We start from the raw sequence: 10,785 nt of genomic DNA on the forward strand, positions 1-10,785 counted from the left end.
CCTATATGTTTATGCTTCGTACTAAAATCTAGTTTGAGAAGTCATCTCGGTTTATGTGCTTAACTAACTAGCGGGGAAAAAAAGATTCCTTTAAGGTATGTTTGATGCATCGTTCTCAATGTGATTTGGACAAAAATTTTGTTGAAAATGATAATTTCTAACAAATGTTGAACTTGACGGACGGTGTTCCGCATGTCCGCCACATCCTTATATATGTTTTTTTCGCTTCACCCCTCCCCCTGTTACTTTTAACAGGGACGAGGGAAACAAAAGTATCTCGACGGGCGCACCCGCTCCTCACCCTCCTCTTCCTGATCATCGAGCTCACCAGCTTCTGCCAAAATGTTTGGACGCTCGCCAAGGCCCGTAGAGGTGAGTCCCCCTTTGCCTGGAAGCCCTGCGATCTCCTCTCCTCATAGTTCTACGCCTTCTATTTCATCGTTCGAGACGTCGTGGCCCTGGTCTTCACCTACAAGATGGGGGCTTTTTATCTCATCGGGGCAGCGGTCGAGGTCATCCCCTGGTGGGTGTCGTGGTATTGGATAGTTGTTGTGGTCACGGCAATTGCCGTGAGCATCTTGTGGATTGTGAATCTTTGGGAAAAATTGTATCAAGAAAAGCTCTTAAAGTCGAAGTCATGTTTTGATGCATATTCGAATTCAAAATCGAAATCAGGGAAGAAGGTTAGGTAAAAGGGCATCCCCAATAACGTAGAAGCAGTGTGAGGTTAGAAGTATATAGATTGGAAAAGAGATTAAATCATGTATATAGAGAAAGGCTTTCGAATGGAGTTCATTGGAAGGGTGGTGATTGAGAAATACGAAAAAAAAATGAAACTTTAAGGAGTTTGCTGATTTCTACTGTAGGCGGATCATGATTCGCAAGGTAAGCAAGTTCATCTTTTTGGCATATTTATCAATAGTTGCGGAAACAATAATAAGATACATTATCACTGGTTGAATCTTCAAATATAGAAGGTTTAAATGATGCAAAAGGATAGCTTTAGCCCATCATCTCTAATGGGTAAAATGATACAATGTTGGTGAAAAATTTAAGTAGGAAGAAGGAGCTTAGTTGATATTTAATGTGTAACATTCTTTGATCGCAAATTAAATAAAGTTTTGATTCATAGTGTCATATTTTTATTGACAATTCTTTCTATATCTTTTCCTTTTTGTTCTCTTTTCTTCTTTCTTTTTTTTTATTATCTTTTCTTCCCCTGCATTAGAGCAATATAGATAGTGGGGTTTTTCGAGGGTTCTTCGTCATCCAAAAAGAAAAATAGTGTAAGGATGCAACATGTAGCCAAATACCAAATCCCCCTAATCCGATATTAGCTAATCAGACTTGGACGAGGACTCAGACTATGATGGAAAAAAACTAATGCCGAATCTGAAAAAAAAATACATGTAATTGAATTTGTATATCCATTGGATTTGGTCATGAAATCTTAAACTATATCCAAATTTGATTACTATCAATTTCAGTTTTCTTAACCACATCCAACTAATCGAATTCCAAATCGGTTCGGATATCAAATACATCTGATCCCTTGACATCAGTAGAGGTGTCAACGAACCTGCTTTATCCGGACCCAACCTGAACCAAACCCTATAGGGTTCGGGTATGGTGATAAATAACAAGACCCGATTAAGACCCGAGTTCGGACCCAAAGGTCCAATTAATACATGGACCTGGTTATATTTTTGCGAAATTTTATAGCTGACTCGTATCCGTCCAAAGTTTTGATTAAGAGCCACAAATTTTCAATGCAAAAATGATCAAAAAATATGGTTTTACCAGGTATGGTCCAGGTCTGGTTCATGTAGTTCTTATTAGGTCCGGGTATGGTTTTCTTATAGTGAACCTGATTATACCCAGGTCCGGGCCCGATACCATACCCCAAAACCGGGTCCAAGTCTGGTACTACCTGAGTCCGAACCAAACCCGATCCTTTGACACTCCTACTCTTAAGGCCTATTTGTTTCGCAGACCCCATAGGATGTAAAAGCATTGACCTGCGTAAGCACCATGTGTGTGTGTGTGTTTTATAACAGGGCACCATGATTTTTCATGAAAAAATGCTTCAGGACAGGAGGTGGTTTATGTCTTAATATTCATGGGTACAAGGACACGTGACGCGGGTGCAACTCGCAAGTTTGAAAATTGTTAGAAAATAAGACATGAGGACAAGGAATTTTTTAATTTTAATTAATAAAAAGCTAATTTTTTGATATTTAATGGTAAATGTGTATTCTTGTTAAAGAATATCATAAGTTATTAAAATGATTAAACTAATAACCGTACGTGAGTGTCTATGTTGGTGTCGTTAGTCATGTCACCGAGGACACACCCAAAGTGGCGTGTCTCTGTGACATAGAAGGTGATTGCTATGAATGGGGTTTTCATATAAATAGAATGGATAAACTGTAGGGGTACCTGTCAGCGCCACAAAGCGACATTTTTTTTTCCACCAGTTACTATTCAATAACACGGGGGTTTGAACCTGCAATGTCCCATCACAAGGAGACGTGAACCAACAGCTCCTACCAACTACGTTGAAGCCCCCATTGGTGGGTTTTTTTTTCGTAAGGCAAGCTGGGGTTAGGCGGACCCTACCAGAACAACACCTGCCCCATGTGGCAGAGGGATTCGATCCTGGGCTAAGCTTGACTAATTATCACCTGAAGAGACTAATTATCACCTCGAGTCTCCCCCATAAGTTTGGAAGCAGGTTGCCATGACAACTGCAAATTCTATGCCAACCAGCAGAGGAAGCTTTGTTTAATTGGGGACATCACATTAATTACAAACTGCTATATCGAGCACGGGTGGTCTCTTTCTTTCTTTCTTTTTTATATATTTACATGGAGACAGCTTAAAACTCCGTGAGCTTACCCCCAAGCGGGTCGCCAAGCTTCAGCTTGCACAAGGGGTAACACCCATGGAATTTGAACCTAGACTACCTGCCTAGTGGCCTAGGTCCCATCCCAAGCATGAATAAAGATTTTTATGCGAATTCCTTCTCATAACATGCTTTGCTTCATTAATAAACAGGGTTGCCCAGAATCAGTTTCCCGAGAGTTTTTTTTGGCAGCAAGGAAAAATAAAAAAATATCACCCACTGAACATTGGCTGGCCTTCAGTTAAGGTTAGATTCCCGAGGTCTACCCTGCCCATGGAGAGTACACCCAGCTTAGACCTTGTGGCAAGAAATGTGAAGCGAATCCGTTGCCAGATTCACAAAACTATGCTATGATTATGCTAAGAAACAAAAAATTTAATTAATTAAAAAATACAAGACAATAGCAAGAAGACAATAAGAAATAGGAAAAAAGAAAAGAAAAGGGTTTTTAAAGAATCACATCAAAAGTTCACTATAAAAGCCCCTATATTACTCGGGTTAAGTTAGGGTTGACCCTAATATTATTTAGGTCAGTATTTTGCATGCCCATACCCAGGACTTTGGATTTGGGTCAGGTCAAGTACCTGATATAAACATGCCCCGTTGACATGCCTAAGGACAACAGTTCAAACTGAGTTGGTACTATCAGACCTTTAGTGAATCTGGCCATCCTATGCTTGAAAAAACATTGACTTGACTAATTTATGAAAGATACCAAACATTTCAATGAAAGACATAACATGAAAGGCACAATCTGTCACAGGCCTATTTTCTTCAATGGGTCAATGCGGCGATGGTCCCTCCTTACCACCGCAAGCCTACTTGTCAGCTCGTTTTCCAGTCGCAGAAGCTTGTAATCAGAGAGCAAGAGAGGATAGAGGGAGAAGAATTGCAGTCACAAAAAGCAATCACAACGAGAGTAAACAAAAGAAAGCTCAACACATTTAATTCATTCATAATTTTTGCCTGAGGGCGATTACAGTTCAAGAATACGGGCTGCCCCTTCGGGGTTTTGATTCATCTGAACCGTGCAGCTTACATCAGACTCAACAAAAGCAAAACAGACTCTAAGAACAACTTTACAATGTAAGTCGTAAGGGAACATGCTCCCCCCTTCAAATCATGCATCGTCCTCGGTGCCATCTGTTTCATGGTAAGCCCTGACTTCAGCCGGGTAGTGGCTGTTCATTCGGAATGCAGGCTCTCACGTTGGTTCCCTTATTTTCTCTCACTGCACTAGATATTTCTTTGCTTCGCCCAGGTAGTTGACCTTGTGACGAAGGATCTTACTGAGGCGCTTCTCGGGCCGTTGTGCTGTCGGGGCCCTCTGCATGATGAAAGCTCGTTGTGGCACGCCACGTTCTGGATATCCATTGTTTGGATGGAACTGCTTGAAGTTGCACATGTGGAACACCAGGTGTACCTTAAAGTCTGGAAGCAACTCCACCTTATACGCCAGCTTGCCCACCTTCTTTGTGATGGTGAAGGGTCCTTCATACTTTCTGAGCAGTGCGCGGTGCCATCCGCGGAAGATGCATGTGTGCCCTGGATATAACTTCACCAACACTTTGTCCCCAACTTGGAACCCAGCGGGTCGACGATGCTTGTCCGCCCACTTCTTTATTCTCTTTGCCGCCCTGTGTAAGAATGCTTTCGCCAACTCATTATGCTCGTGTTAGTCGCGAACAGACTGATAAGCGGAGGATGACCTTCTCTTTTCTTGTGCGGCAAGAGTGTATGGGGTCAGTGGTTGTTGTCCCGTGGATATCTCCAATGAGCTGTGGCTTGAAGACTCGCTCTTCTGTAGGTTGTAACAAAACTTTGCCACGTCAAGGAGCTTCACCCAATTTTTCTGATTGGCACTAACAAAATGCCTAAGGTATTGCTCAAGTATCCCGTTGATGTGTTATGTCTGTCCATTTGTCTGCGGATGAAAGCTTGTTGAAAACAACAAATCAGAGTCAAGTAGCCGAAATATTTCATGCCAAAACTTGCCCGTGAAGTGAGTATCGCGTTTACTCATAATGCTCTTTGGTATGTCCCAGTGTTTCACCACATGCTTTTCGAACAACTCTGCAGTCCTCTATGCAGGGCACTTCTTAGAAGCTGGGGTGAAGGTGGCATACTTTGAGAAACGATCCACCACAACCAAAATAGAACCGAGTCTGTTTACCTTTGACAGACTAACAATGAAGTCCATAGAGATGCTATCCCAAGGGCATTCTGGAATTGGTAGAGGCTCAAGGAGATCGACAGTCTTTTGGTTTGTCTCCTTATCTTGCTGACAGATGAGGCATGTCTGCACATACCTCTCAACATCGTTCCTCATCTGCGACCAATAGTAGCCACGCTCAAGGAGTGCTAAGATTCGCTCCTGACCAGGATGGTCAGTCCATAGTGTATCATGACACTCCTTAAGCAGTTCTCGATGGAGGCTTCTCCACTGCGGTACGAAGATGCATCCTCCTTTTGTCACAAAGAGGCCATTCTGTAGCCAAAATCATTGAGTCTTCTCTGCATGCGCCAGAGAAATAAGGTGTTGTGCATTCAAATCCTGTTGCATACCTTCGCAGATGCGGTTCAGCAATGTGTCCTCCAAATACACTTCAGAAGGCTCCACACGCGCAATTGCCAGTTCAGCTCTGCGACTCAAAGCATCCGCCACAACATTGGTCTTTTTAACCTTGTATTCTAAGGCAAAATCGAACTCAATCAAAAACATCTGCCACTGAGCTTGTTTAGGCGTCAACTTCTTCTGTATCTAAAAATAGCTCGTGGCCATATTGTCCGCCTTGACGACGAACTTGACACCCAAGAGGTAGTGCCGTCAGGTCCTGAGGCAATACATAATGGCAGTTATCTCACGTTGATGCATTGTGTAACGCCTCTCTGCATCCTTCAGCTCAGCTGACCCCATGCAGTATGAAACCATTGCGGGAGGCTTCGCTTCCGGGGTCAACTCAATCTTGTGGACGACTTCACGTCTTGGTGGAAGACATTTTGGCAATTCCAGAGGCATCACCCCTCGAAACTCCTCCAACAGTGGGGCTAGGGTCGGCGGCACTGCTGCTTTTACCTCTCCTTCTTTTGTGCGCACAACAACTAAGAATGTCTGTTCCCCATGATTGACACCCTTCTTCAGTTGCATCATCGATAATACATAAGACTTGCCTTTCTGCGTAAGGCACTGTACCGTGTGGGATAAGTTTGACCTCATAATCGTCAATATGTTAAACTTTGGCAGTATCATAACATTGTGGCTCCGCAGAAACTCCATACCCAAAATCATCTTGAAATTGTCTAGGGGCACCACAAAGAAGTTGGCTTTGCCGGCCCAACTCCCCACTTGTATAACCACATCTTTTGTTTCACCAAGGATGAGTTTGACCTCAAAGTTTACCATTTTGATGGTCATCTGCTTTGGCCCGGGCTTTAAGCCCAACCGCTCTGCCTCTTTCCGCAAGATAAAGTTGTGTGTGGCCCCGGAGTCTACCATAGCTGAAGTAGACTTTTCATTCGTAATGACTTCAAGATACATCAGTTCTTTGCTAGCCTGTCTGTTCTCAACTGCGCAACTTCTAGCTGCATTGATCGACCACATGACTCTCATCTGTGGTTGCATAGCCTTAGTGTCACTGCATTCTTCCTGCATTGCGTTGCCTTGCCTGTCGTCCTTTATGAGGCGCTTGAGGCATTGCCTGACGATGTGCCTATCATCACAGAACCAATATGTCACAACCGCATCCTTGTTACTGTTGTTATACTTTGAGTAGTTCTGTTTCTTGTCGGATTGATGGCGTATCGATACTGCACCTTTATCATCGCGTCACTCATCCTTCTTGCCTCCGTGGTCAGGCTTCTTCCCGACTTTGGTTGATGGAGTGAAAGGCTTGTGCTGAGTGTCAACTAAGCGCTCGGCTGCCACATATGCATCTTTCAAAATAATGGGGTTGCTCATTTCCACTTCAGATTGTACCCATGACTGAAGTCCCACAATAAACCAGTTGAGCTTGTCGTCTTCTGGCATGTTAGGCACTTCCAGCATGAGCATCTGGAACATTCTGATATAGTCTTGCAATGAATCAGTATATTTAACCTCATAAACCCTCCGATACGCCTGCCTCTGCGCATTCCTTCGCATAAAGTAGTTGCTCAACTCCATTTTAAAGTCATCAAAGGTGTCTATCACGCATTGATCTCTCTCTATGTCACTGCGCTTTCGCCTCTACCAAGCGATAGCATCCCCATCCAGTAATGCTGATGCAGCCTTGATCCTAAGATCTTCAAGTGTTACATTTTGAATATCCAAGTAGTCTTCTACTTGGAATAAAAAGTTCTCAATGGTTTTGCTGTCTCGAGAATCATTGAACTTTGTGGGTCTTGGCACATCAATCCTTGATGGTCTCTCACAATTTCCGCCATTTAGGGTCACTGACCACTACAATGTGCGATTTTTCAACTGAAGCTCACCTACTTCAGTCTGCAAGTCAGCCACTATTGTCGTCAACGAAGTGATCTGCCCCATCTGTAAGTTCACCTACTCTTGCAGGCTCGCCACTATATCATTCAGTTCACCGAATGATTCAACTGCGCGTGAAATCGCTTCCTCGTGCGAAGTCACATCTTCCACCAACTTGTTGATAGTTGCAACCATCTCTTCTTGCCCCCGAGGTGAACCCATCTCCTCAATTTTGACAACTGTCTTGCCTTTGGTATTGCGCAGATTTTGATAAGGCGTCATGATGTCTTGCTCACAAATCGCAGTCTGTCGGCGTGTCTGTCGACACCGACTCTGGAGTTCCTTTCCCAACACGAGAATGAACTCTAATACCACTTGTCACAAGCCTATTTCTTTTAATGGGCAAGTGTGGCATGACAATCCCTCATTATCGCTACAAGCCTACTTGTCAGTGAAGGAAGCTTGTAATCAGAGAGCAAGGGATAATAGAGAGAGAAGAATTGCAATCACAAGAAACAATCACAACGAGGGTGAACAAAAGAAAGCTCAACACATTTAATTCATTCATAATTTTTGCTCAAGGGCAATTACAGTTCAAGCATACGAGCTGCCCTTTCAGGGTATTGATTAACCTGAACCAGGCAGCTTACATCAGATTCAACAAAAGCAAAACAGACTCTAAGAACAACTTTAGAATGTAAGTCGTAAAGAAATACAATCATTCATGAAAATTATTGCACATATAAACATTTCACAACTTAATGACCTTCATGTGGGGTTGGAAATAATTAGAGTTACTTGAGAGAGAGAGATAGCAAGTGAGCTCCTTTTAGGACCAGTTTGGAATCTGGACGTTGGGATGAGAGTTTATGCATTGGTGATCTTGAGGTAAAATCATGGTCAAACTATTTTAGTGGTCTTTTTTGAAATCTCGCCAGTGGAATGAACCCTCTCTTTTGTATTTACACTAAATCATGGATTTGGCAGCTGCAACTTCTTCAAATGCATAAAATAAACACCCATTCATTTGAAAAAGTGACAACAGTCAAATCCATTCTTTAGTGTAAATACAAAGAAAAAGCATCTCACTTTCCATCCCAAATGCGTAAACGCCTATCCTAGCTACCAGATTTCAAACAGGACATTTTACCTTGGGACAACCAAATGTATAAACGCCCATCCCATTCCAGCTACCAGATTTCAGACAGCTCCTTAATGAACCCACCAATGCCACAAATACTGGTACTGAGATTTTACGGATACTAAAGTTTCTTGTTTTTTCTCGCTAAGTTGAGGGAGAACTCTATTACTGATTTCACATTGGCAGACTTTTGGTTGGTAAAACCCTTGAAGTCTATCTTACCTATTGACGAATATACACATATTCAACCAAACACCTTTCGCTGGTGACATATGTAGGAAATTACAAATGCGAAAGTAGAAATTTCAGCAAGCTAAAGCATGCACTGTTAGGCTCATAATCATAGAAAAATGTCCACACTTCTCAACCCTCTTATACTATAGTAATTCTTTCAAACTCAGAAATTAATTGCTAAAGAATTTTGTATGTATATTTCATACAGTCATTCACTGCATTTATAATCACGTCAAGTTTGAGACACATTCTTGGAAGAAATCTCTTCAGCCCCAAGAAACATTTCTTTACATTTCAAACATATAACTATATCTTAATATATATTATTATCTTATAACTTAGTTTGATTAGTTTTGTACTTTAATTGTTATATGCTTAAATAATTACAACCATTGAGTGAGAGAGAGTCACTCTTGGGCTCGCCTCCCAAGAGTCAGCCACATGTTCTTACAACATCTTTGCCAACTTTTGAAAATATTAGGAAAAGCATATAAATTGTAAAAATGGTAGAAAAATGCCAAAAACATAACTAAAATACAAATATATATATAAATTAAAAAAATGCTACTATTGTCATAAGAACATGATATTTTTTAGACAGGCTGTATTTGAAAATATCATGCATGGTCTATTATGGCTTTATCAATTTTTGATATATCAATTAGACCATGTAATTTTCAAAGTATCAGCAATTGCCATGACCATGGAGTTCACACTGAAATTTGGCTATAGTAGAGATGCAAACAGTTCAAGGAACAGCTAAATACATGGGATTCAGATCCGGTTAAAATTTGCAAAACCTTCATCCTGGATTGGACCCATTTGCATCCTTAGGCGATGCAAACAGTTCAGATCCAGAACAGCTAAATACATGGGATTCAGATCCAGTTAAAATTTGCAAAACCTTCATCCTGGATTGGACCCATTTGCATCCTTAGCTCTAGGCGGCAAGACTTCAATCTCGTTAACAACTTGAATTGGGAATAAGACCAATCAAAAGCCAAACCTGATCCAGGCCAAGCATATCCGAGATGAACAAATTATGTCAGCCAGACCTCAACAATCTTCCATCCTTTTAATGTTGCATGACGTGCTGGACCACATCTGGATCAGGCCCATTCTAGCTTGTTTAGTTCCATCCAGCCAGCACCAATCTTTTAAACAGCTCTGGACATTAGGACCATGATCAGACCCATCATAGCATGTCTGGATCCATCAGGCCTGCATCAATCGATGAACCAGACCTGGTTCAAGAGCCAAAGCTCTATCTGCCCAGTGATACCATACTCGACCTGTTAGACATCTTGAAAATGGATAGAGCTGTGTGACAAATATATTAGTTAAAAGAGGTTGGGGTAGGCCTAGGAAGACATGGATGGAGGTGATAGGAAAGGATATGAATGCTTTGAACCTCACCGAGGACATGACATTGGATAGAAATGAATGGAGGAGAAGGATTCATGTGGAAGACCCAGAATGATTTTCTTTGTTGGTTCATATCGCCGACCCCAATTGTTTTGGGATGAAGGCGTAGTTGTTGTTGTTGTTTTTGAAAATATTAGCTAGTCAGACAAATATTGGTGATATTTTGAAAATATTGATCAATTAGACTAATATTGGTGATATTTTATAAATATTGGTCAAAAAAACGATAATTTAGTCATTATTGTAAATAGTCAAAATACCACAATATTATATTTTAAATGAAAATAAGTTTATGCTTTTTGGATAACCGAAGAAAACTACCCTCACTCGCGAGTTCATTTGTTTTTTTTTTTTAATTTATAACCCAAAGAAACAAACACCCGACACGAGGACCTGATCGTAGTGGCTCAGCCTGCCATAATTGATAGTAAAACTCCGAGGCTAGGACTCCTGCCCCCAAGGCCTATGCTAAGGATTGTCTTGACACAGAGGGGGTGACACCCACGAGATTCGAACCTTAACTGCCCGTCTAGCAGCCAAAGCCCCACCCTACGCCCTCTTGGGCACGGGTTCATTTATTTAAAACGGCAAATACTCCTAGCTCAGCAAGAGTAAGTAAAC

This window comes from Nuphar pumila, chromosome 6, assembly GCF_984573655.1.
Source record: "Nuphar pumila chromosome 6, dmNupPumi1.hap1.1, whole genome shotgun sequence".
Classification (NCBI taxonomy): Eukaryota; Viridiplantae; Streptophyta; class Magnoliopsida; order Nymphaeales; family Nymphaeaceae; genus Nuphar; species Nuphar pumila.